A 25,280-nucleotide genomic window follows, 5' to 3' on the forward strand; every position below is an offset into this window, starting at 1 on the left:
CTTTCCTGTGTTTTGGATAGAATGAGTAGATGAAGTCAGGCTGGCCACTGGCTCAGCAGGTGAAGGCTCCTCATGTCAGGCCTGACCCCCTGATTTGATCCCTAGGACCCACAAAAATGTGAAAGGGGAGGACAGAGCCTCCAGAGCTGTTTTCTGGCCTTGACAGTATTCCACAGCATCCCCACCCCAATATTAAATAATAAATAAAATAAAATGTTGGGATGAGCTATCCAGCAGAATGAATTCAGTTGATATAAAAAATATCAATGTGTTGGAAAACAATGCTAAGAAAGTTTAGCTCAGAAAGTAGAAGTAGGGATGGGAAAGGAAAGAGTACAGACATGGAAAAGCAGGTCTGTCTCCCAGAGCTGAGGGAGAAGTCACTAGAAGGGAGAGCAGATTGAGAAATGGTAAGGGTCCTTGAGCTCAAAATGATTTTCTTTTCAGCCTGAGAGAGCTATGCAGAAAATCCAGCCACACAGTGCTGTGCTTAGGAAGGTCTTGGGTCACCTTAGCAGAGCAGAGATGAAGACAGCGCTGGGGGAACCCTAAGTCCAGGGAGCTTCAGCAGGGCCCTCGCTACAGAAGTAAGGGCAGCAGGACTCCTTCCTCACAAGGTTGCCAGAAGACGCCAGGGCAAGTTTCCTCCCGTCTGCCTTCCTCAGTTCTCGCGTCTTCCTCTCAGATTTGCTGTGTGCCAAGCACTGCTCTGGTCCGAGAGCACTGGGGGCTGGTGTTGCCAGTACAGCAGGTGTGGGCTGTACCTGGCTTTTTCCTTGGGGTCACTGACTAGTCCCCAAATCATGACACGGAGACTTCCTGTTAGTTATGAATGCTCGACCTCATCTTCTGCTCATCCCACTAGCTCTGTTTCTCCTCATCTATGTTTTGCCTTGGGATTTTTTACCTCTCTTTCTGTCTGTCTTCCTTTCACTGCTTCTCATGTCTGTCTGTCTGGCAGCTGCCCAGCTTCTGGCACTGGGCATGTCCCTCTCTTTTTCCATCTCTCTCTCCCCTCCTACTTATTCTCTTGGCCTACCAGCCCTGCCTGTCCCTTACTTGCCTAGCTATGGCTTTTTAGCTTTTTATTAGATCAATCAGGTGCCTTTGGCAGGCAAGGTGAAACAAATGTAACACTTCTTTACATTGGTAACAAAGGCAGAAGAAACAAATGTAACACTTCTTTACATTGGTAACAAAGGCAGCAGAAATAACTGTAACACACCTTCACAGAGTTAAAGTAATATTTTACAGCATAAACACATGTACTCAAGTCTTTACATAGTTAAAATAGAATTCTACAACATCAGGCACTGGGACACATTGATCAGAAGAGGATGGGAAGCAAGGTTAGGGCTTCTCACTCAGCAGAGACCCAGGAGGAAGACAGAGGTAAAAGTCTGTAGGAAGAGAATCTCACCCCAGCAAACATGTGGGCCCTGATGTAGGAAGCTGCTTATCCATGTTCTGGGAGAGTGAATTTAAACTTTGCTAAGGTCTGATCTGTGAGTCTCTCTAAAACTCACGTGCCAAAATCCACAACCTGCGAGCCAGGGGTAACAGGAAGCCGGGCTTTTCAGAGGCGATAAGGTCATCCAAGGTGTGGGGTTAAGGTCCTCAGAGCACTCCCTTCTCTTTCTACTCTGTGAGATTGCAGTGAGAACATTTGATCTCAGAACCAGAAGGCAGAGTCACTGGATCCCATCCTGCAAGCACCTTGATCTTCTGCCAGCTTCAGGGGCTGTGGGAAATAGGCTTCTGTGTCCATAAATTGCACAGACTATTTTGTTATGGGAGCCTGAACAGGCTGAGACAACCCTGGAATCCTCTGTTATGCAGACATCTTACAATGTGTTAGGCCAATGTTGAACACCTTTGCACTCATTCCGACTCTGTTTCCATCTGTGCAGACAATATGTAAGAACTCACACACAGATAATCTCACCTGATGGGAAACAGTGGTCTAAGCTAAAGCATGACCCGAGTGTAAGAGAGAGCCAGCCGGTCTGGAGAGAACTCAGCAGTAGAAAGACTGCCTAGCACGCAGCAAGGCTGAAGCCCTGGGTTCAATCCAAAGGGTCAGTAGAAGATAAAAAAAAGGGAAGGAGGGAAAGAAGAGATGGAGGGAGGAAAGGAAAGGGAGGAAGGGAAGGACGGAAGAGGGGAGGAAGAAAAGGGAGGAAGAAAAGGGAGGAAGGCAAAGGAAAAGAGAGGAAAGAAAGAGCTAAAGAAAAAAAAATCAAAGCAATAGAGTGGGGGTCTGAACTTGATCCAGAAGTAAAAGTAGAAAAAAAAAAAAAAGAAAAAAAGAGGCCACACCCAGTGTCTTTTCTTTGGTTATTATTGTTACCCCTCCCCCCATGTATGTATCTACATGCTTTCAGGCTGATATTGGATAACCATCCAGGGGGCTCATCTCAGGAGAAGACTAATTTTGATGGGATCATCTCACATTTGGAGGAAGTGAGGTACAATGTCTCGCTCAGAAAATAATAGGAAATGGCTGATGTCGAGAGGCTATGGGAATGCAGAGCTTACAAAGGCCGAGGATTTCAGCTCTCTCAGCAGCAGAGGGGTACTTAGCCACTCAATCCAAAGGTAGGTATGATGGCTCCAGGGGTCTCATGGTGACACTGGGGCATCCCATGTTTCTAGAGCAGTTACAATTGACTCCCCCAGCCCCCTGCGTCATACCAGTGCCTTGTACACATAAAAATGCCGCAGAAGTTCAAGTGGCCTTCTGATGGTGGCAGGATTCCACCTACATAGATGGAGAATACATGGCATCGAGCTGCTGTGTCCACCACAAAGGTCTACTCTCTGTCCTGGAGCCTTTGGAGGGTGTCCAACCTTTGGACATTAGGACATGATGGCGCTAGCATTCACAAATGTGTCGGGCTGCAGTCATGGCTCTCCTGGTCTGCCTGTGGCCCATGAGCTGTAGGTTAGGCATGCCCCGCGTTGTCTAGAGAGAAGGAGGCTTGGCTTCTTCTACTTACATCTCTGTGTCACCAGATCTCTTTAGGAAAACAAAGGTTGGGCTTGGAAGACATTTCCAAGCCAGGATGGAAAGATTTGGCCAACTTACTGTGAGAGTTTATTTTATAGGAGAAAAGAAGCTGACATCGAGGTCTCTGTGTGACATCACAGGCCAAACCCAGGGCTGCAAACGTTAGAGATACCTCCATGTGCAGAAGTCTAAGGAGGATGCATTAAGTCAGGCTGGAAGGACTTTAGGATGTATTAAGAAAGCACAGGCCAGGAATGAACATGTTCTCCGTGGCATGTGCTAAAAGTCAGGAAGGACAAGGTACCGCTGTTAACAGGGAAAGTCATGGAGACGGTGGAGGTGGAGTCAGGCCTGGGCTGGGCAGGACCACCTGCTGTTCCTTAGAAGCCACTTTCTGGGCATCAGCAAAGCAAAGCGGAGGGATCTTATACACAAGAGTCAAATGTGTCTGCTGTGCCATATTTTACTCTTTTTGGCTCTTTGAGGGGCCAACCACCCAGCTCTGAAATAAATCACACACAGAGGCTTATTCTTAGTTATCAGGTCCTGGCCTTAGCTTGGCTTGTTTCTTGCCAGGTTTTCTTAAATTATCTCAACTACCTTTTGCCTCTAGACTTTGTTCTTTCTCTCTTTCTGTATACCTTTCTTCTTTCTTCGTGGCTTGTTGTGTAGCTAGGTGGCTGACCCCTGATGTCCTCCTCTCCTTGTTCTCTTGCTCCCCTTCTTCCTAGTTTTTCCTTTGATTTCTCTGTCTGCCAGCCCCGCCTATCCTTCCTTCTGCCTCACTATTGGCCACTCATCTCTTTATCAGCCCATCAGGTGTTTTAGACAGGCACGGTAACACAGCTTCACAGAGTTAAACAAATGTAGCATAAACAAAAGTCACACACCTGAAAATAATATTCCCCAAGCCGAGTCAGCACAGAGGGCCTGGGGAACAGAGTGACCACAGAAAGACAGTGTGGGAGCACCCTTCTGTACAGATCTTGGACTCTGTCTCAGGACATCCTAGTACTCCAAGAGTCCCTGAATAAAACATCTTCTAACCCTTCATGTGAAAAATACAACAAGAGTGGAATTATATGTCTATTTTTCCCTCCCACAGGATGGAAACTCAGAGAATGTGACCTTTACCTTAAAATTCAAAACACATGTGAACTTGAAATGGTAAAAACCCTAATAGTGATCATGACCTCCACGATGTCCACACTCTAAGCCTTGCATTGCTTCTAGTATGGCAGAGGGAAGTGGACACCTGGGGTGAGGAGAATGCCAAGCAATCGATCCAGGTGGTCCAAAGCTGCCTCGTGAGACCCTTTCGCACCCGCCAAACACAGCTTCACACGGGGAAGAACATGAGCCTTGAGGATGGAGGAAAGAGCCACAGAGCCGAGGACCCACAGCTTCCAGAAACTGGGAAGGTATGGGATTGGACCCCACCCTGATGAGTCTTGGTTTTATTCAGTGAGCCCCGCATGACTTGCAGAACCTTAAAGACTTTCAGTGGCTTACCAAGTTGTGGGAAGTTTGTTACAGGGAAGCAGAAAACACTAAGCAGCCGGTTTGTATCATTGCTAACCCAGGGCTGTGCCCTTCTCGGGCAAGCGCTTTACAGTGAGCTAAATTCCCAACCCCAGATTTGCATTGTTAAACTTCACAGTCAGACAGGTCCGGGAAAGACCTCACCACCTGCTTAAACTTGAAGGGCCTTTCAAGCCCACAGCAACCTGTATCTATCCAATAAAAAATACACCCCAGAGTCAGGGAAAAGAGGAGTAGGTGGCGCTCTGATTTTTCTCCAACAAACCGAGTACTTTGCACCCCAGGAGAGAAAAACAAAACCTGCCCTAATTTCTGGCCACCTGTGTCACACTTGGGTCATGTGATGTTGAGAGCATTCCGGTTCCCGAGCTAAAAAAAGACATGACACCGCGTCCTATTAATGAGAACACCATCCTATTGGAGCATTGGGCTTTGAACCACACCGCACAGTTTAAAGCCTTCATACCTCAATTGTCTGGAGAACTCTGCCCTTCTCTTAGATGCCCAGAACGGTTACTAAACATCATCACTAATGTACACGTGGATGTTGTCTCCACAAAAGAAACACCACCGTTAAGGTCTTAAATGTAGCAATTCTTGTGCCTTCCTCGTTTAGGAAGGTGCAGTTCCCGTCACTGCTGACAAGGACGGGGGGTTGTTTCCCTCAGGCTCAGGCCAGGGCTCTGCCCCCAGCTGGCCCCAAAACACAAATGACTTTTGTTCATGGTTCAAGGTTAAATCTGCTGTTTGGAATTTGGCACAAACAGTTTTTGTAGTAAACAAGGTCATGAAAGATGATCTGGTCCCTGAACTGAGTTGTAAGATGGTACTGAATGAGCCAAATGCAAGGGGATGACCTGGGCTAGAGACGGAGTCTCTCTCCCCCTCTCTCCCTCTGTGTATGTGTGCCTCTCTGTCTCTCTGTGTGGATCTCTCTGTCTTTGTGTGTCTCTCTGTCTCTTTGTCTTTCTCACTGTGTTGGGTGGGAGGTGCCCACAGGTAGAGATGGTCTTTGGTCTCTTGGCAACCATCTGACTGGGACACATGACTGAAGAGGTGAGGTCACTATGCTCCTCTTCCAGCAACCCATACACACTGCCATGATATTCAGAAGCTTCGGGTTCTGGCTCATAGTAGCCCTCTGCTGAGGCCGGAAGCAGACTCCTCATCCGAAACCATGATATTCAGAGCCCCTGAAGCAGCCTCTTCAGAAGCCTGACCTCACCCCATCCTGGTTGCTTTCCCAAACCCCGTGCAGGCTTGTGGGACACTCCATGTGGCACCTCACATTCGACACCAGGAGCTGGTCACATGCTTGCAGCATCTTTGCAGGCCTGAGAGAGGAGAGACGTTTAGGCGAGCACAGAAGAGGATTCCATCTTGAGTTTGGGGTGTCAAGAAGGCTTCCTCGGAAAAAGCATCTGTATGGGGCTTAGAGTGGGTTTCAGGACACCAAGTTAGTAATCCTGAGTTGAAGGAGTTGGGCAAACCCTGAGTGTTGAGGACTACGGACCACCAGACCCTGAGTTTCTTGTAAATAATTCATTTTTTTCTCTGCTCTGAGCAGGCTGCAGCTGCTCTGAGCAGAAGACCCTGATGGCAGGGGAGTGGGTTCTGATTAGTCTGCAGCTGAAAGATCCCAAGAGCTGGGGCGTGGCCAGAGCCCTATATAAGCTGACAATAAAGGGGGTGTTCTTGGCACTCTTGTATCAAGTATGACCCGTGTCCCTGTGTCTCTGTCTCTCTGTGTGGGTTTTTAAGTCTCCAGCTTTGTTCCCGGCTTTCATACCATTCCATAGTGCAGGTGCTACACCTGAGGCCAGGGTGAGTCTGGCAAAAGAAGAGGAGAGGCTGTTGAATTCTCCTACTCTAAAATTCTCCTCTGAGTAGTAATCAAAGGTAGGGCCCTGGTATGAGCACCCTGGGACCTGAGAAATCCTCAGTCCTTTAAGTCAGGAACCTTGCAGGGAGCTAGAAGCCTGTCAGTGACACTCTGGGTGATTGTCACACTTGTGATCCCCTTACTAGGTCCACCAGAGCTAAGGCCATCTCTGGAGTCCTGGGGAATGATGGATTTCCTAGGGTATTGTCAGGGCAGACTCTATGCATGTAGGACTCTGGAAGGCAGCTCTTCCAGAGCTGAAACAAATCCAGCTTGGAGTTTCTCATGAATGATACGTCTGGCTTTGGCTTTAGGGACCTTAGATCCTCAGGTATGAACTCATGTGTGGAGCAGTGAGAACTTCATATGTTCTCTCTGTCTTAGTGTGGGTTTTTATTACTGTGAGGAGACACCATGACCACATCAACTCTTTAAAGTAAAACATTTAATTGCGGCAGCTCACTTATAGTTCAGAGGTTCGGTCCATTATTATTATGACAGAGAACATGGCAGCCTGCAGGCAGATGTGGTGCTGCAGAAATCACCAAGAGTCCTACATCTTGCAGACCACAGGAAGCTGACGGCAAGTCACCCTGCAGGGAGCTTGGGCAAAAGAGGCCTCAGAGTCCACCTCCACAGTGACACACTTCCTCCAACAAGGCCACATCTCCTAAAAGTGCCACTCTCTTTGGGGGTCATTTTCTTTCAAGCCACCCCATTTCACACACTTCCTGGCCCCCAAAGGCTTTTTAGCCTGGCATCAGTGGCTTCATTTCATAACTTTGTCTATACATAACCCTGAAGCCAGAAGCTGCCAAGTTCGGCTGCTTATGAGGATAGAATATAGCTCCCTAATTCAATGACTACACCAGCCTTCTGTTCTTCACTGCCTAAGCTTAGCTGTCCTGCAACTTGCTCTAGAGACCAGGTTGGCCCCAAGCTCAGACATCCACCAGCCTCTGCCTTTCCAGTGCTAGGAGTAAAGGTGTGCCCCACCACACCGGGCTCTAAGCTTTTCTTTAGTTCCCTTTTCCGAGCTGGAATCATAAGTGGATGGGATCTTGCCTGGAGGTCACCACTCCCTCCCTATATTCCATTTTTAATCAGTCTCCTTGAACATAGGGTTTAGCTCTATCCCCCCTTCTGGTGTTCTTTTTCTCCTCAAAATTTATATTTTGTAATTGACGTTACTCAGCTTGCTCCTTTTCATTATAAATCTTCATTAGAGTAACCACTAAAAACCACACAACAGAGTCTACACCAGGCTGTTTTGAGATGTCCTCTGCCAACAGAATTAATCCAAAACTCTTCACTTTAGACTCAGGCAGACTCTTCTGACAAAGGCAAAAGGCAGCCATTTTCTTCACCAAAATATCCCGAGAATGATCTCTAGGCAACATACTAAAATTCTTGTCCTCTCAAGCCTCTTGAGTGAGTCCTTGACAGTTCATATGAGATACCTGTGGCAGAAATGTTGGAACGAGTGGGCAGACACTAATGCATCTAAAGACAGACAGAAGGCTCTTTCTCTCTCTCTCTCTCTCTCTCTCTCTCTCTCTCTCTCTCTCTCTCTCTCTCTCTCTCTCTCACACACACACACACACACACACACAGAGCGAGAGAGCGAGCACAGATCAGGCTCCAGCTGTTACTGTTAAAAAGAAAACATGATGAGCTGGGAATAAGTCAGGAGGCTGAGGCAGAAGCAGCTATAAGTTCAAGGCATGTCTGGGCTACAGAGTAAAGGCATTGGCTGAAAGACAGAGGGGCGGTTAAAATAAGACATACAAGGTGTGAAATGGAAATTGTTTGGGTTATTGTGATGGTTAATTGTCCGGCTAGTATCTAAACTCACTAGAAGTTTAGATATTGTTGAAGGAAAGATGAAGCCTTTGAAAGTGGACCAGCAGAAATTATCCAAATAGAGAACAAAGAGGGAGGTGTGTACCAATCCTCAGTAGGTAGGCACCCCATGATATAGCTTTAAAATACATAAAAAAAATTAGAGAACTGAGGATAAGTATACCAAGTTTACAAACATAACTCAATAATTTCAGCAGTTCCTCTACCCTCGGCAGAACAAGTAGAGTTCAGTAGGAACATGAAATATTTGATACCATTGTCTATCAAAATATGAGTTCTAAGACAGCTCAGTCAGTGAAAGAAAGGGGTGTGCACAGGTTATGCTGGAGCTGGCAGCTTAGATGGGAGAGGCGAGTCATGACTTCCACCGGTTCCTCAGTGTCCTGGAACCTCGGGAAGTGGCTTTCTTTGGAAACAGGAGCTTCGCACATGTGTCCAGGACTTGGAGCTGAGACCATCTCAGGGCTTCATGAATGCAGGACAGGATGATGCCAGAGAAGCTGGGGGGCGGTGGACCCCAGCTTTCAAAACAGAAAACGGTTCAGTATTGACAGGACTGCAAGCTCTTCAAGGATAGAGGGCCCGTCTTAGCCAGCGTGGCCAACTCGGGTTATCAAGAAATCACATCTAATCACTGTTGGTTAGATGCAGAAAGCAGGTGCCGTGCCTCCTGCCACCAGTTTATGCTGCAGGGTTCCTTGGGATCATTTTGCAGTTCATTGTGATAAGATGTAGTGGCATTTCATTGTAGTTTAATAAATCTTGCTTGAGGATCAGAGAGTAAAACAGCCGCCCTGGTCAGCCTTACAGACCAGACAATGGTGACACACATCTTTAATTCCAGTCACATTGTTTCTTTCTTTTTTTTTTTTTTTTCATAGAAACTGGGCGGTTGTGGTGCATGCCTTTAATCCCAGCATTAAAGAGGAATATAAGACGGGAGGAGACGGCTTACAGTCTTATTCTGAGATCCCTGGAGGCTGGATTGCCGTTTCGGACTGAAGTAGAGGTAAAAGCCAGTAATTGGCTGTTTTGCTTTTCTGACCTTCAGGTTTTAAACGCCAATTTCTGTCTCTGGGTTTATATTGATTGTGCTACAATAAGATGGCAGTAGGTAGTGGGCAGGAGCTTTCACTCTGGTGCATTTATCTGCAGTGACGCAGGACATACCCCAGAGAAAGCTGGCCCAGCTCTGAAGGGCAGGAGCAGGAGGCTGGAGGGCAGGTGGGGAGGGGGACGGTTAATGACGGTGCACACTTCGGCACACAGCTGCAGGCAGTCTCCGAGCACTCCTGTCCCAACAGGGTCTGTTTCCGGTGGGTTCTGATTGAAGGTGGAGTTCTTGCTGGTCACTGTTCTTTTTGCACAGCCGACTCTGAGTTGCTGTGGCCAGACTCTGTGTGAGGTTTATAGCCTTACATTTCTTACACGACCTCCCACTATAAAGCACTCCAATTGTTTTAATTAAGGTGGTTTGCATCATTGCCTTGGGGAACCTGCAGAAACCATCTTGGAAACCTCAGGTGTGACAGTCTGCGCACTAATTGTCCTGAGGGCAGGGGCAGGAGTTCCCTGTCAGCCTAAAGCTGACCTGGGAAGTCAGTCTGAGAAGTAGCCTTTTTCATTTTCCATGTTGAAAATTATCATGATAATAGCAATTATTTATGATACTCGGGACTGCCCCTTGGGAAATGCCTGTGTGGGTTTCAGTAATTAAAATCCTTTGGTGAAATTCCACCCGGGAGCACAAGCATCCCTGGTTATTCAGAACTACTGAGGCTACTGTGCATTTGAGCTGGTTCTGGTTATGACAAACAATGCTGATATGAACATAGTTCAGCACATGTCCTTGTGGTACGATTGAGCATCCTTTAGGTATATATCCAAAAGAGGTATTTCTGGGTCTTGAGGTAGGTTGTTTCCTAATTTTCTGAGAAATCACCATATTGATATCCAAAGGGGCTGTACCAGTTTGCACTCCCACCAGCAATGTAGGAGTGGTCCCTTTACCCTACATCCTCTCCAACAACAGGTGTTTGTAGGTGTGTGGATTAATATCTGAGTCTTCGATTCAGTTCCATTGGTCCTCTTGTCTGTTTTTATTCCAATACCAGGCTGTTTTCAGTATTGTAGCTCTGTAGTAGAGTTTCAAGTCAGGGATTGTGATGCCTCCAGAAGTTCCTTTATTGTACAGGATTGTTTTGGTTATCCATAGTTTTTTGCTTTTTAAAAAAAAAAAAAAAAAAAAAAAAAACAGAAGTTGAGTACTGTTTTTTCAAGGTCTGTGAAGAATTTTGCTGGGCATTGCATCAAATCTGTAGATTGCTTTTGGTAAGACTGCCATTTTTACTATGTTAATTCTATCTACCCAAGAGCATGGGAGATCTTTCCATTCTCTGGTGTCTTCTTCAATTTCTTTCTTCAAAGACTTAAAGTTCTTGTCATACAGGTCTTCCACTTGTTTGGTCAGAGTTACTTCGATATATTTTATGCTATTTGTGGCTATTGTGAAGGGCAATGTTTCTCTGATTTCTTTCTCAACCCGTTTATCACCTGTGTAAAGGAGGGCTACTGACTTTTTTGAGTTAATCTTGTATCCTGCCACATTTCTGAAAGTGTTTATGAGCCTACTTGATCATGGTGGATGATTTCTTGAATTTGATTTTCCAATATTTTGTTGACTATTTTTGCATCAATGTTCATGAGTGAGATTAGGCTATAATTTTCTTTCTTAGTAATGTCTTTATGTGGTTTGGACATCAGGGTAATTGTAGCCCCATAAAAAGAGTTTGGCAATATTCCTTCTGTTTCTATTGTGTGGAACAATTTGAGGAGTATTGGTATTAGTTCTTCTTTGAAAATCTTTTAGATTCTGGTCCTGGGCTTTTTTGGGTTGGGAGACTTTTGGTGATTGTTTCTATTTCTTTAGCAGTTATAGGTCTATTTAATTTGCTTATCTGATCTTGATTTAATTTGGGTAAGTCATATTTATCCAGAAAGTTGTCCATTTCCTTTAAGTTTTCCAATTTTGTGGAGTATAGGGTTTTTAAAATATGGCCTAATGATTCGTTGGATTTCCCCCATGTCTGTTGTTATGTCCCCCTTTTCATTTCTGATTTTGTTAATTTGGGTATTATCTCTCTCTCTGCCTTTTGGTTAGTTTGGATAAAGTTTTGTCTGTTTTGTTGATTTTCTAGAAGAACCAACTCTTTGTCTCATTGTTTCTTTGTATTGTTTTCTTTGTTTCTATTTTGTTGATTTCAGCTCTCAATTTGGTTATTTCCTGCCATCTAGTTCTCCTGGGCGAGTTTGTTTCTCTTTGTTCTAAAGTTTTCAAGTGTTCTATTAATTCCCTAGTGTGGGGTTTTTCTAATTATTTTTTTTAATTTATTAATTTATTTATTTATTAAAGATTTCTGCCTCCTCCCCACCACTCCTCCCATTTCCCTCCCCCTCCCCCATGTGGGGTTTTTCTAGCTTCTTTATGTAGGCATTTAGTGCTATGAACGTTCTTCTTAACACTGCTTTCATTGTGTCCCATAAATTTGGGTATGTTGTGTGGTCATTTTCATTGAATTTTAGAACATCTTTAATTTCTCCCTTTATTTTCTCCTTGACCCATTGATTCTTCAGGTGAGAATTGTTTAATTTTCATGTGTTTATGGGCTTTCTGAAATTAGTGTTGCTGTTGAATTCTAATTTTAAGCCACAGTGATCTGATAAGATAGATACATGGGGTTTATTCAAATTATTTTATATGTTGAGGTTTGCTTTGTTACCTAGTATGTGAGTATGTGATCAATTTTTGAGAAGGTTCCATGAGGTGCTGAGAAGAAGGTATAGTCTTTTATGTTAGATGGAATGTCCTGTAGATGTCTGTTAAGTCCATTTGAGTCGTAACATCTGTTAGTTCCCTTATTTCTCTGTTAACTTTCTGTCTGACTGACCTTTCCAGTGGTGAGAGTGGGGTGTTGAAGTCTCCCACTATTAGTGTGTGGGGTTCAATGTGTGATTTAAGCTTTAGAAATGTTTCTTTTACATATGAGGGCCCCCTTGAATTCAGGGCATAGATGTGCAGTATTGAGATTTCCTCTTGATAGATTTTTTTTTCTGTGACTAATGTGAAATGTACTTCTTTGTCTCTTTTGGTTGATTTTAGTTTGAAGCTTATTTTGTTAGATATTAGGATAGCTGCACCAGTTTGTTTCTTAGGTCCATTTGTTTGTAAAATTTTTTCCCAACCCTTTACTCTGAGTTGATGTCTGTCTTTGAGGTTGAGGTGTGTTTCTTTTATGCAGCAAAAGGATGGATTCTGTTTTCATATCCAATCTGTTAGTCTGTGTCTTTTTATAGGCAAGTTGAATCCATTTATATTAAGGGATATTAATGACCAGTGATTGCTATCTCCTGTTAATTTAGTTTTCATTGTTGGGATGTTATTGTGTGTGTTTCCCCCTTCTTTGGGATTTACTGCTGTGAGATTATTAATTGTCTGTGTTTTTGTTGATGAGACCAATTACCTTGGGTTGGAATTTTCCTTCTAGTACTTTGTGTAGAGGAATAGGGAGGGGGCATAGAGAAGGAAAGAGAGGAGTCAGAGAGGGGGCTGGGGGAAAGGGAGGGAAAAGTTAAGGATGACTAGGAGCCTTGAATTAAGTGAGTTTCTCTTTCTAACCCAACCAAGTGCTTCCTACCAACTTGCTCCCCTCCACATACAGTGAACATGTTTCAGAGAAATGACCTGTTTTTTTCCTGGGCTCACCTATGCCCTCAGAGCCTGCGTGCTTGATTCTCTGATTCTCTTTAAATTCACTGTTATTTTCTTTAATGAGCAATAGAACTGGCTTTGGAGGTCTGGTCTGTACTAGAAGGATATGTGTGTACACAAAGATGAATGGTCTAACATTTGCCCTTTGTTGATTTTATGTCCCCAGTGTTATTCTTAAAAAACGATGAGAGCGCTGCAAACGGTCCCCGGGCGGGCTGGCGGAGCCTGCCATGGGAGAGCGGCTACAGGAGGGCACGCTTCCTTGGCCCACGGTGGCGGCAGGTAACAGACACGTAAACACAGGAAATAGCCATAAGTATTTATTAAGAAAGGGGGAGAAAGAAAGACAGAGAAAAGAGATAAAAGGAGAGAGGAGAGATAAGAGAAGAGAGAGACAGAGAAAACGCGTGCGCACGCTAAGGAAGCAGAAAGAGAGAGAGAGGGGTCCCAAGATGGCGATGGGAGGGTCAGAGGTTATGGGAGTGGGCGTGGCTAGGGCAGGGACCCAAGAATATCACCCAGTGCCCAGAATGCTCATTATAACCCTGTGCTTGGCCTGAGGTCTCCCTGGCAGAAATTCTCCTCTCAGACTCCCCAGCCCACTTGAGCAGGAAAGAAACAAGTTTTGCTCAGATACCTGGACAGTCCACGGGCTTAGGACCACGTGATTTAGGGAGTCCAGGAAGCTGGAAGCCAAGGCAAGAGGCACACATGCTTAGACCCCAGAATCTGTGCTCATGCATTGCTTTAACTCCACAAGGATGACCCCAGTTAAGACTCTCAGCAACAGTGGAGAAGGTGCCTGAACTGGCCTTTCCCTGTAATCAGACTGATGATTATCTTAATTGTCATCATAGAACCTTCATCCAGTAACTGGTGGAAGCAGATGCAGAGATTCACAGCTAAGCACTGGGCCAAGTTCCCAGAGTCCAGTCTGAGAGAGGGAGGAGTGATAATATGAGCAAAGGGGTCAAGACAACGATGGAGACACCCATAGAAACAGCTGACCCAAGCTAGTGAGAGCATAGGACTGAACGAGGCCCTCTAAATGTGGGTGACAGTTGTGGTCATGGACAGTCTGTGTGGTCACTGGCAGTGGGATCGGGATTTAATCCCAGCGCGTGAACTGGCTTTTTGAAGCCCAGTCCCTATGGAGGGATACCTTCCTCAACCTAGATACAGAGGGGAGGACCTTGGTCCTGTCTCAGCATGATATAACAGACTTTATTGACTCCCCTTGGGAGGCCTTACCGTCTCTGGGGGTGGGGTAGGAAAAAGGTGCACACAGTGGGAGGAGGGAAGGGACCGAGAACTGGGATTGGTATGTAAAATAAAAAAAAAATTTTCTATTTTTTTAAAAGAAACTCTGGAATAATCACCTGAGTTGCCTTTTTGAAGAGAAAGCTTTCAGATTGTGAAATTCTGAGCCTAGTGTATTCTGGGAAGACAACACACACCAGGGAACATGGTTCCCCTGTGTTCAAGGTTTTGTAAAATGGACTGATGGAATCTTATGTAAAAGGCTCGGCTGGCCAACACAAATGCCTGAGTAGATTTCTACAGGCAAACCCAGGAAGGTCAACGAAGCTGTTGACCAGAGGCTCTCTGGTCAGAGTCCTTTGAACTTTGTCAGATGCAGTAAATATTTGTGCTTGGCTCTGGAAAAATAAAACTTGGAGAAGAGTTTGAAGTGGAGCGCTGCCACATTGGTGCGGCATTTGATTCCAATTCAGTTCCTAGAAATCGGAGAGGAACGCGGCTCATGTATCAAAGCCCAGAGATTAATTTACTGTGGTCTAATACACAGCCAGCTGACACGAAAATGAATATATGTGAATCTAATCTCTTAATAGCAGTCAAGGGACGTGATACATCAGATTTCCGGCATGCCTGTATTACTATCCCCCAAGAGCCAATGTCAAATGATGTGACTTAGAGTCACGGGGTGGGAGTTTCTCACTGTCTTTAGACAAAATTTAACGTCTTTAATCTTGCATAGCAGCAAGCCCTAGCTGCTTCTTTATTCATTCCTAAGCAAGATCTTTCCCCTGACAGAAGCAAGACATGTAAGGGTCATGATTCTACAGATGATAGTCTGGCTGCAGGATACCTGTGCAGGGAGCAATGCTTTGTCTACGTGTGTTTTGTTTTGCTAAGCATTAAGGAGTGTCTGAGCAGATGTCAGAGTTGATAATATGGCAAATGAGTCCACTTCTGGGATCGTTTAATACTGGTGATCTCAAGAGACAGCAGCTTCCCCCGGTTGGGCAGCTAGCTATGGGACCACCAGGCAGGGTCCTGTCGTGACCGAGCTGGCACTGGACATCACTTTGTTTCCTGCTGGTTGGATCTATGAAAAGACTCCGAGAGTCCTAGGCGAGCCGAGCCGAGTTCCTGTGTTATTTGGGGATGGCATTGGATATAATGGTGCTGGTTTATTTCTTTCCTCCCTTAATTGATTTCACTTCCGCTCTTGAGGGGAGAAAGGATATGAAGGGACAGGGTTTTATTATAAGGAAGACATTTTCCTCCCGCTATGGTAACACCTGGAAGGAAAATAAAAGACACAAACTGCGAGCGAGGCAGTTAGTGCTCTTGCTCACCTTAAATTCATTCCGGGAAAGATTGTCTTCTGTATTTCCCTCCAAACTTTCATTCTCAGAGTTTTTTTTCCCTTCTGTTCACCTCTGTGGTTTTTTCTTTGTGTTGTCTTTAGTTTGGAAGCAATGTCACCAAGGGACATAGGTTTGCAACAGAATTTATGGCCAGTGATGAATGAGCAGTAAAGGAAAGGGGGGTTGGCCTTTGTTGTTGCTGCAAGGGAAGAAATTTGTGCCCTTTGCTGACCTCTGCTCCCTCCGTTGCCTGTTCTGGGAACTTCTCTGTGACTGGCTTGCTGCCCACTCCAAAGAAGATTTATTACTTTAATGTCCCTGAGATTTAGTTGCATCTAATCTTGCTCTGGACAGGAGAGAGCCCGTCCTCCCTTTCTGCTTATGTTTTAATCTCCTTGACCATGAAGGTAAATGTTCATGATATCGGCATCAATCTCATCTTTTTGGGGTAAAAATCTGGCTCCCAAAACAAAAGAGCAAGTGTGGAGGGCAGGAGATAGAGGTGCCAGGTGTGTAGGGAACCTGGAGTCAGTGGTGACGGAGGGCAGGAGAAGGGGATCTCACAGTGTGTAGGGAACACTCGGTGAGTACAGCTTCCAGCCTTCACTTTTATTTTGATAGACTCTCATGTCTGTGTCTGAGGATGTTTAGAATGGGAATGCATCTCTGAAAGGAGGGAATTTGGAGTTTTCATTGCTACTTAGCCGTGTTTGAGACTCTGGAAACACAAGCCCAGGAGGTGGATGGACAGAGCAGCCCTTCAGCAGCTCTAGTTTCAGGTTGGGCTCCTTGACTGAAATAGAAGTAATTGCCAAGACTTGTTGGTTTTGCCAAATACAGCCATATTTTGCCTAAATGGGTGAGTTGGTTTCTGTTGGGAGCTGTGAACCCTTCAGATCCTGAATTTCTGGTAAACAACTTGTAATGCTTGCAGTTGCTCTGAGCACTAGACCCTCAGGAGTTCCTGATGGCAGGGGAGTGGTTTCTGGTGGGTTTGGCTGGGGCGTGGCTATCAGTTAAGGATCCCTAGATAAGATACCCCTGGACACAATTAAGGGGGCCTTCTGGCATCAAGGATGACCCATGTCTCTGTCTGTGTGTCTTTGTGTGTTTCAATCTCTAGTCCCTTGCCTGGTTCACGAACTGTATGGTAGCACATAGGGCGCAGACGGGCAGGCATGGTGTGCTACAGGTTTCAGTGCCCATTCTCTGGTGTTGAAATGCGTGTCCTGGCTCAGGTTGGACTGTGTATCTGCATCATTCTTCAGGTCGGCTACACTCAAGACCCATGGAGCGTTCTGTTAGGGTTCCAGGTGACCCCTCCTGTCTCTGCAGAGGAAAAGCCGGCAGCCGTCTCTGACTGGTGACCGGTGCTCGTGTGGTTTCCTCTTCCCGTGCCGTGATAAAATGCTCTCAGAAGAATCACTTAAGGCAGAAAGGGTTGGATTTGGTTTTTGCCAGGGACTGCACTCTCATATGGTTGAGGACCATGCCTGCAGGACCAGAAGGAGCCAGAAATAGAACAGGAAGTAGGTTTGGGTTATAAAGACCAGGCCTATCCTTGTGTGGTAGTTAGGATATATTTGGCCCCTATAAGCTCGTGAGGAGTGGTATCATTGGGAGGTCGACCTTGTTGAAGGCTATGTGTCCCTGTGGGGAGTGGGCTTTGAGGTCTCCTATGCTCAGGATACTACTCAGAGTCACAGTCCAGTTCCCATTGTCTTCTGATCAAAATGTGGCCAGCACCATGTCTGCCTGCATGCTGTCATGCTCCCCACCACGGTGACCATGGATGGAACCTCTGAACTGTAAGCTGCCACCTTAATTAAATGTTTTCCTTTATAAGAGTGCCCATGGTCATGGTGTCTCTCCATAGCAATAGAGAGCCTAACTAAGACATCTTGTGGCTCATTCCTTTCAGAAGGTTCCACAACCTTTCCAAACCAAGTGCTTAAAGACATGTGCCTACGCAGGGCGCATTCCAACTCCGGAAGTGCTGGACCATCACCTCCTTCAGAGGCCGTGTGGCACGGCTGGCCTGGAAATCTCAGGAGAAGGCCTTTCAACACCTCCATTCAGATAGAAGGCTGATTTCAATCTGCCAGGACCTCCTCTTGCATTAGCTAGGATTGCTTAGATCACAATAACAGACAGCTCAAATCAAATCCACTAAGCCACACCCATAAGCTGTCTGAAGACCAATTTCCCATCCCGGAGGCCCAGAGTCTGTATGGCTGTAGGCTCGGAGAAGAGTTCTTACAAACAAGGTCAAAGGTGCCGTAGCTGAGCTAAGTGGTGGCATCAGGCAGGGGAAGGTGATGGATCCCTTATAGTCCAACATCCGGGCACAGTACATTTCTTTCCTCTGATTTTCTCTATCTTTTATTTGGAACACTGTTGGTGACCCCTTTGACTCCCTCCTTCCATGTTAATTTTCTAAAGGGAACAAAAGAGGCACAGGAGCCCACAGGGGTCCCTGATGTGGTCACAAACAAAGTAGGAGGCTGTGAATTCTGGTGTCAGGGGCTGGGCATGGTGTCCCATATCCTTAGCACTTGGAAGGCAGAGGCAGGAGGATCAGGAGTTGAAGGGAAATAAAGGCAACACAAGACCCCGTCTGAAAACAACACACAACAAAAAGGCAGAGGTGAAGATGTGGAGGGGGTCATGGGTGGAGCAGGAAGTGCAGGCAGGGAGGGGTCATGGGTGCAGGAGCAGGAGTTGTAGGCATGGAGAGAGAGCATCACAGGTAGAGGTGTTATCAAACAGATTTTGTGTGGGAAGTCCTTCTTTTATTGGTTAATGAATAAAGCTGCTTTTGGCCCATGGCTTAACAGAGTAAAGCCAGGCAGGAAATCCAAACAGAGATGTAGAGAGAGTAGGTGGAGTCAGAGAGATGCCATGTAGCTGCCAGAGGAGAAAGACATGAGCCACCAGCTGGAACCTTGTGGGTAGGCTACAAGCCTTGTGATCAAATATAAAATAACAGAAATTGGTTAATTTAAGATGTAAGAGCTAGCTAGAAATACACTTAAGCTATTGGCCAAACAGTATTGTAAATAATATAGCTTCTCAGTTATTATTTCAGATCTGGGCAGCTGGGAACTATCCTATTCTATTTCTAGAATGGCCCATCTCACATTGGTCCATTGGTCAACACTATCTGGCTCACATTTGATGGGTGCACATGAAATCTAGATGTGTAGAGGTAACTGAAACTCCACAGGTAGCAAAATCTTTATCACTAGAGAGCAAAGGTCACTGCCGTGGCCGGTGCCCCCACTCACTCTTCAGGGGTAGCCATGTTTGATCCAGTCCATTGATGACTGGCTTCTCAGGAAAGTTTTCAATATGGTCCCATCTTTCAGTCCAGAGGCTGCATGCCTGTCAGCTCCTGGTAACTCTGGGGTTGTGGCGGTTGGGTTACATCAGTTATCGAGCCCCTGCCTGTAACCAAGCCCACATGCAGCCCACACCCAGCCTGGACCCATATGTAGACAGTTAGGGAAAGCTTGATGAGCCATTTTCCTTCTTTTTCTTTTTTCCTAGAAAATTCTGTTTTCATGTCGGGGGCTACTGAAGCTGATCAGCGGTCAGTTTGATATCCAAAGGAACTGAGTCAGGGCCCAGCAGACGTGACTCGTTCTTTCAGATAATTTGTAGAAGTAGGCTTTGCAAATGGACACAACCACGAAAATTTCCTCTTGTTTCTCTGATTGGGAGCCTGTCCTGAACCAAAGTACTGTTTTCCTCCAGCTGGTGTGTGGAAGAATGTCCTTACCAATCAACTTCTCTCCCACAGTGAGGTTTGCAGACCTGGAGGGGGAAAAAATCCCACTTCCCCTCGTCTGACTTCCCTTGACCGTAATTGGAGAGTTGAGGAGGCCAGAGGTCAGGGTCTCATTCCTTTGACAAGTCTGGACTGTAAGCTAGCAAGTACAATACAAAATTCGAACCAACTGTAGGGAGAAGTAGAGGCTGGCGACTGGGGGGTGGAACAGCTCGTAATTTGAGGATGAAAACAGGTTGGTCGAGGAATGCTCGTGCAATGGAATCGTTCTGGTCTTGGTTTTGGCTGTGGATGTGCAATTGTTTCTGTGGTAAAGTCACGTTGAGCTAAACATAGCCCCCAGACGTGTGAGTGCAGCTGACGTCATGGTTTGAATGTGAAATGTCCCTCTGCAAACATCTGGTGACACTGTTTCGGGAGAACACGGGACTTCGGGAACATGGGATTGACTTTGCTGACCAACCCAGGGCCATGAGGGTAGGGCTAGTGAGTTGTCGTGAGCTGGTTCAGGCTCTCCCTCCTGACCCACTAAGTTTGTCAACAGTTCACAGTCATCTCTTGCCACCATGGATGGTGTCCTGGCTGCCATGCTCTCCTCTCCATGAGACTGGAGGCCTCAGCAAACCCCTTTTCATCTAATTTGCTTCTGCCAGGCTCTTTTCCCATGGATGAAAGGTACCTCCTAGGAAAATCTGCGTGTGAAGGGAAGAAACAGTGTTGGTACCTGGCTGTATGGTTGTTTTCTTCATAACTTCAAAAGATGTTACCATCAGCACAAACTGAGCAAACGGAGCCCAGGCTCTCGCCCCTGGATTTCTTAAAACTGTCTTTGAATCTACATTTATTTTGACAAACTTTTAATGAAAAAGTTATATGCATCCCTAAATATAATTTCCAAAACTCTGAACGTTGACAGAGCAATGGGGAAACAGCATCGGATAAAATGCAGAAGGGAGTCAGCATCTTGATCGTTTTAGCCGTGGAGAACCTTTTCCAGATGCTTCCACCAATAGCATAAAAATCGATTCATACGCACTCTCTTCGGACTGAGAGATGGAGCTCCATGGAGGTCCTGAGACAGACGCATGTGGGCATCTAAGCCCTTGGGGCTGTGCTCAGGAGAACACTGCATTTCTTCCTGATTACAAGCAAGGCTGTTTATAGAATGTTGGAAAAGAAAAGAACAAAGAAAGAAAAGGCACTCCAACTCCGGGGCTCAGAGACAGCCATGGCTAGCATTTAGCATATACACCCTCTTTCTTTGCTCTATTCAAATACAGGTTTATGTGTCACAAGCAGCAGCGTTTCCGTTGATTTCTAAAGTATCGTTAAAAATGACTGTCGCTCGGGTGTTCCGGCAGTACCCATCCATCCCTATGGGGTTCAGGTTGATGGTGAGGTGTCACTTCTGATAACATCATGGTTGTGAAATATTTTGATTGTCATTCTAGCCTGCACTCCATGGAGTAGCCAACTGCTTGGTGTTGAGTGGGTAGTTTATTCTGAACTGTTGTTGATGTCATGTCTAATGGTTTTGTAAATAAAGAATTCAATTAATAAGAAAGAAAAAAATCATGCCAAAGGGAAACCCATGATGTCATTTCCTCTGAAACTTGGACTCTATCTTTAGAGTAGATTCCCCGGAAAACAATGAATGGGGTATGATGATCGCTTGCCAGACTTCTGACATGCATTGTAAACAGCCTTCTGAACGGGTTAGGATTTTCCAGCACACACTATGTAGGGTGTACAGGTTTCCAGCAACAGCCCCACCCATTTTCTGATGCCCTAGATGGTACTGTTTTAAATACAAACAAGCTTGAAGTTCTTGAACCTAATTTCTCAGTGCTCATGCCAAAACGCCAAGCATGGTACCCACGTTCCATGCCAATGACAAGAGGAAAAGACAGGAGAATCCCCAAGGTGCTTGCAAGCCAGTTAGCTTAGCTGAATCAGCAAGCTTCAGGGCAATGAGAAGTACCAACTGAAAACATAAGCTCATTGTTCTTGAGGGACAACACCTGAGGTTGTTCTGTGGCCTCCTCAAGTATGTGCATATGAGTACGCACACACACACACACACACATACACACACACGCACGCACATACGTGCACACACTTGATGTGGGATTCCCCCCCTCTGTATGCTGTGAATACCACTGGTGAATAAAGAAACTGCCTTGGCCTGTTGATAGGGCAGAACTTAGGTAGGCAGGGAAAACTAAACTGAATGCTGGGAGAAAGGAGGTGGAGTCAGGGAGAAGCCATGGAGCCGCCGCTGGAGACAGACACGCTGGAACTTTGCTGGTAGGCCATGACCTCGTGGTGATGCACAAATTAATGGAGATGGGTTAAAATAAGATGTAAGAGTTAGCCATTAAGAAGCTAGAGCTTGGGCCAAGCAGTCTTCTTACTGCATGAACTCATACTCAGTCACAAAATGAATGGGTATGGTGGTTTGAAAGAGAATGGTCCCCAAAGGGAGCGGCACTATTAGGAGGTGTGGCCTTGTAGGTGTGGTCTTGTTAGAACAAGTGTGTCACTATGGAGGTGGGCTCTGAGGTTTCATGTATGCTTAAGTCACACCAGTGAGGTAGACTACTTCCTATATTCTGCTGATCTAGATGCAGGACTCTCAGCTCCAGCACCATGTCTGCCTGCACACCACCATGCCCCACCGTGATGATAATGAACTAAACCTCTGAGAATGTAAGTCACCCCATTAAATATTTCCCTTTATAAGAGTTGCTATGGTCAGAGTGTCTCCTCACAGCCAGAGAAACCCTAACTCAGAAGATGGGTGAGTCAAAGCTTTCCTCACAGAGACTCAGGGCAATGTGCTATGCTGTGGTGTCGGCCAGAGTAATGGTAAGGTTCTTGGATTTGAGCGGTTGACGTGGAAGAGGTACAGGGTTCATCTGTGGGAGGAAACTGCATGGGCCTCTGCCAGATGTCCACAGCAGGTGGACAGATGTAAACTAGCCTGCTCTGGCCTACTTCTCACTTAGGGGTATGCTCGTGTGTCATCAACTGCTTCCTATCTTGATCCATCTTTAAAGCATGCAGTGATGATAAAAATGCATTGATCTTTACCGTCACGGCTCCCTCCAGAGCAAGAGAAGCTTTTCGTCCTCTGCCACTGTACTTGACACCACAGAAGTTGATGCACTTCCTGGAGGTCACTCCTCTTTCCTAAAGTGAGTGAGCCTTCCCTGACTGCACACAGCACAGCACGGCGTGCACCGTAAAGGGATCTGTCTCTCCTTGTGTGTCACATGTTTCTATAGACACGATCTTATTCCCCACGCGTGGATACCTAGAGCCTGTCTGGAGTCGTGGAAATCTCCTCTGAGTGGATGATGTTGCAGCAAGCAGTCTGTCATGGGTGTTCACACGTGGTTACACTATCCTCCACAACACAGTGCGGCTCCCTCAGCCAGCACAGAAGCCCCTGCTTTCTGACCTGAGTGTATGTGGAGAGTCTGTCCTCACGATAAAAGCAGACTGTGGAACCTACTTCTCTGCCCACGTGTCTCAATGAGAGCATCTCCTGTTCCATGGGCTAGCAGGCAAAATAAAGGGAGTGTTTGTAGGAAGATACATGTAAACTGTGGGTTCTCCTGGAAAATGTATCTCCCCTTACAAAACATTTGAAAGCACCAGTCGGTGGTGTTGTACATCTTTAATCCCAGCACTTGGGATGCAGGAGCAGGTGGATCTCTGGGAGTTTGAGGCCAGCCTGGTCTACTGAGTGAGTTCCAGGACAGGCTCCAAAGTTACACAGAGAAAGAAAGAAAAGAAAATTGAAAGTAATTGTTTATATTTATGTGCGTGCATATTTTGCCTGCATGTATGTCTGTGCACTTCATGTGCACAGGACCCATGGAAGCCAGAGGAAAGCGTAGGATACCCTGGGACTGGAGCTACAGTTGACTGCACCACCATGTGGGTGCTGGGAAGCAGACCCAGATTCTGCGGAACTGCCAGTACTCTTGGGCAATGAACCATCTCTCCAGCCCCTAAAAAGAGCTCTTATTACATGTGCCTGTTTATTTTGTGTGCGTTTATTAGTGCACACAAGTGTGCTTGGCACCTATGTGGACATCAGAAGCCAACTTGAGGGAGCTTTTTTTTTCTTACAACATGTGGGCCTCAAGGATCAAACCCAGACCATCAGACTTGGTGGCAAGTGCCCTTAGTCACTAAGTCATCTTGCTGGCCCAGTGTCCCCTCTCACTGGGCCTCTCTCACTCTGCTTTTCACCTCTGCAGTGAAGACATGCAATTCCTTCTTACGAATCAAGCCTCAAATCCAATCTGAATGTGGTCATTTTTCCCCACAACAACTGTGCCATTTCTGTACCAATGGTCTGGTGGGCCAGCATTGGGGCAGGCAGGGTTCACAGCTAGATGAGATCACTGATAACTTTGATCCCTCCAGCAGCCAGCATAGCACCTTCTGGCACCGGGAAGCTATCTGTTGGGAAGGGTCCTGCTTCCTTGCTTGCTTCCTCTTTGTCCTGAAACTAAGTGTGTGGTTCTTTGGCAATAGGGTCTCACCATGCGCTGGGTATCGTCGGTCTTCTGTGGAGCATCTTTAGAACCTGCTCCAAGGCTTTGGGGGACACCACAGAAGGGGAAGAGCTGCAGGGTGGAGAGGACAGTTGTGGAAAGTTGTGTTCTGGATGCACCGTAGCTGTTGCACTAATGCAAACTGTGGTCACTTTCATAAAACCTGTATAAGACTGGGACCATCAACATTCTGTTAATGGCTGTGGGCATGATTGGGGGCATGGCTGGGGTCATGGGTGGGGTCATGGGTGGGGTCATGGGTGGGGTCATGGGTGGGGTCACGGCTGGGGTCATGGCTGGGGTCATGGGTGGGGTCATGGGTGGGGTCATGGCTGGGGTCACAGCTGGGGTCAGAACTGGGGAAGGAGCTCTGGCAGTCCCGCCCCCTCCCCGAGAACTCATTGGTGGTTATTGTCTACCTGTGGAAGAGGAATCATCTTCCTTGTAGGTGCAGTCACTGGGGAGTTACTCATGCGTCAGTAAATAACACTGTGTGCATGCTCATAAATCAACCCTAATTAAACTTGGGCCACAAAAAGTTGGGGAAAGAAAAAAAAAGACGTCAAAGCACAAGGGGAAGCTGTGGGAAGAAGGTATTCCGTGAGACTGAAAGGGGGATATGGGAGAGGAGAAGAGGGGCCTATATGTTCAAAATACCTTATGTGCATGGGATTATCAGAGGGTGGGTTAAAAATAGGAAAGGAGAATACATGATAAAATAAGTATATTTATAAGCTATTTATTAAAGTAGTTTGTGTAAATGGTATTTTTTACATATATGGCCTTGTTATATGAGGCCAAATTACCACCTGTTCACTTGTCTGGTAATAGTTATTACCTGCAAGTCATTGTTTTGTTAGGATCAGAATTTAAGGACAGGAGCCAGGCCCCATTTCAAGTCAATGCTGCTGGCTCCAGGCTGATTCCTACCGGTTGGATCTTTGGACTCTTATCTTTTGTTCTGAAAAACCGCAAGGTCAGTGACCTTGGCCAGGCATGGGGATGCCTTTGAATTCTTCTCAGTTCTGGATTTATCCCGTGGTTTGAGTGTGGAGGTGCAGCAATGGTGGCTGGGACACCTGCTCTCCTTATCTCTGTAACTCTCAGCGGGATGCGGGCTAAGAACAAAGTATCTTCCGTGAAGCTGGAATAGACCACGGGATTCTAGACTTCCTCACCGGCCACCAGAGACCAGAGAGTTGGGGACAGGCTGGTTTTAGAAACTGCTGAGCCGCAAGC

At 46.1% G+C, this 25,280-nt stretch overlaps 1 long non-coding RNA gene across 1 annotated transcript; it reads left to right on the top strand.

Annotated features, from left to right (window-relative positions):
• Nucleotides 1–2,369: 2,369 nt before the first annotated feature.
• LOC126498926 (uncharacterized) lies at nt 2,370–13,404 on the top strand. Its single transcript, XR_007590922.1, has 4 exons — nt 2,370–2,598; nt 4,116–4,431; nt 9,179–9,306; nt 13,232–13,404. It is a non-coding gene; the product is annotated as an uncharacterized lncRNA (long non-coding RNA).
• The last annotated feature ends 11,876 nt before the right edge of the window (nt 13,405–25,280 follow it).

The sequence above is a fragment of the Alexandromys fortis genome, unplaced genomic scaffold (genome assembly GCF_014885135.2).
Source record: "Alexandromys fortis isolate MF-2015 unplaced genomic scaffold, M_Fortis_MF-2015_v1.1 scaffold_3, whole genome shotgun sequence".
Lineage (NCBI taxonomy): Eukaryota > Metazoa > Chordata > Mammalia > Rodentia > Cricetidae > Alexandromys > Alexandromys fortis.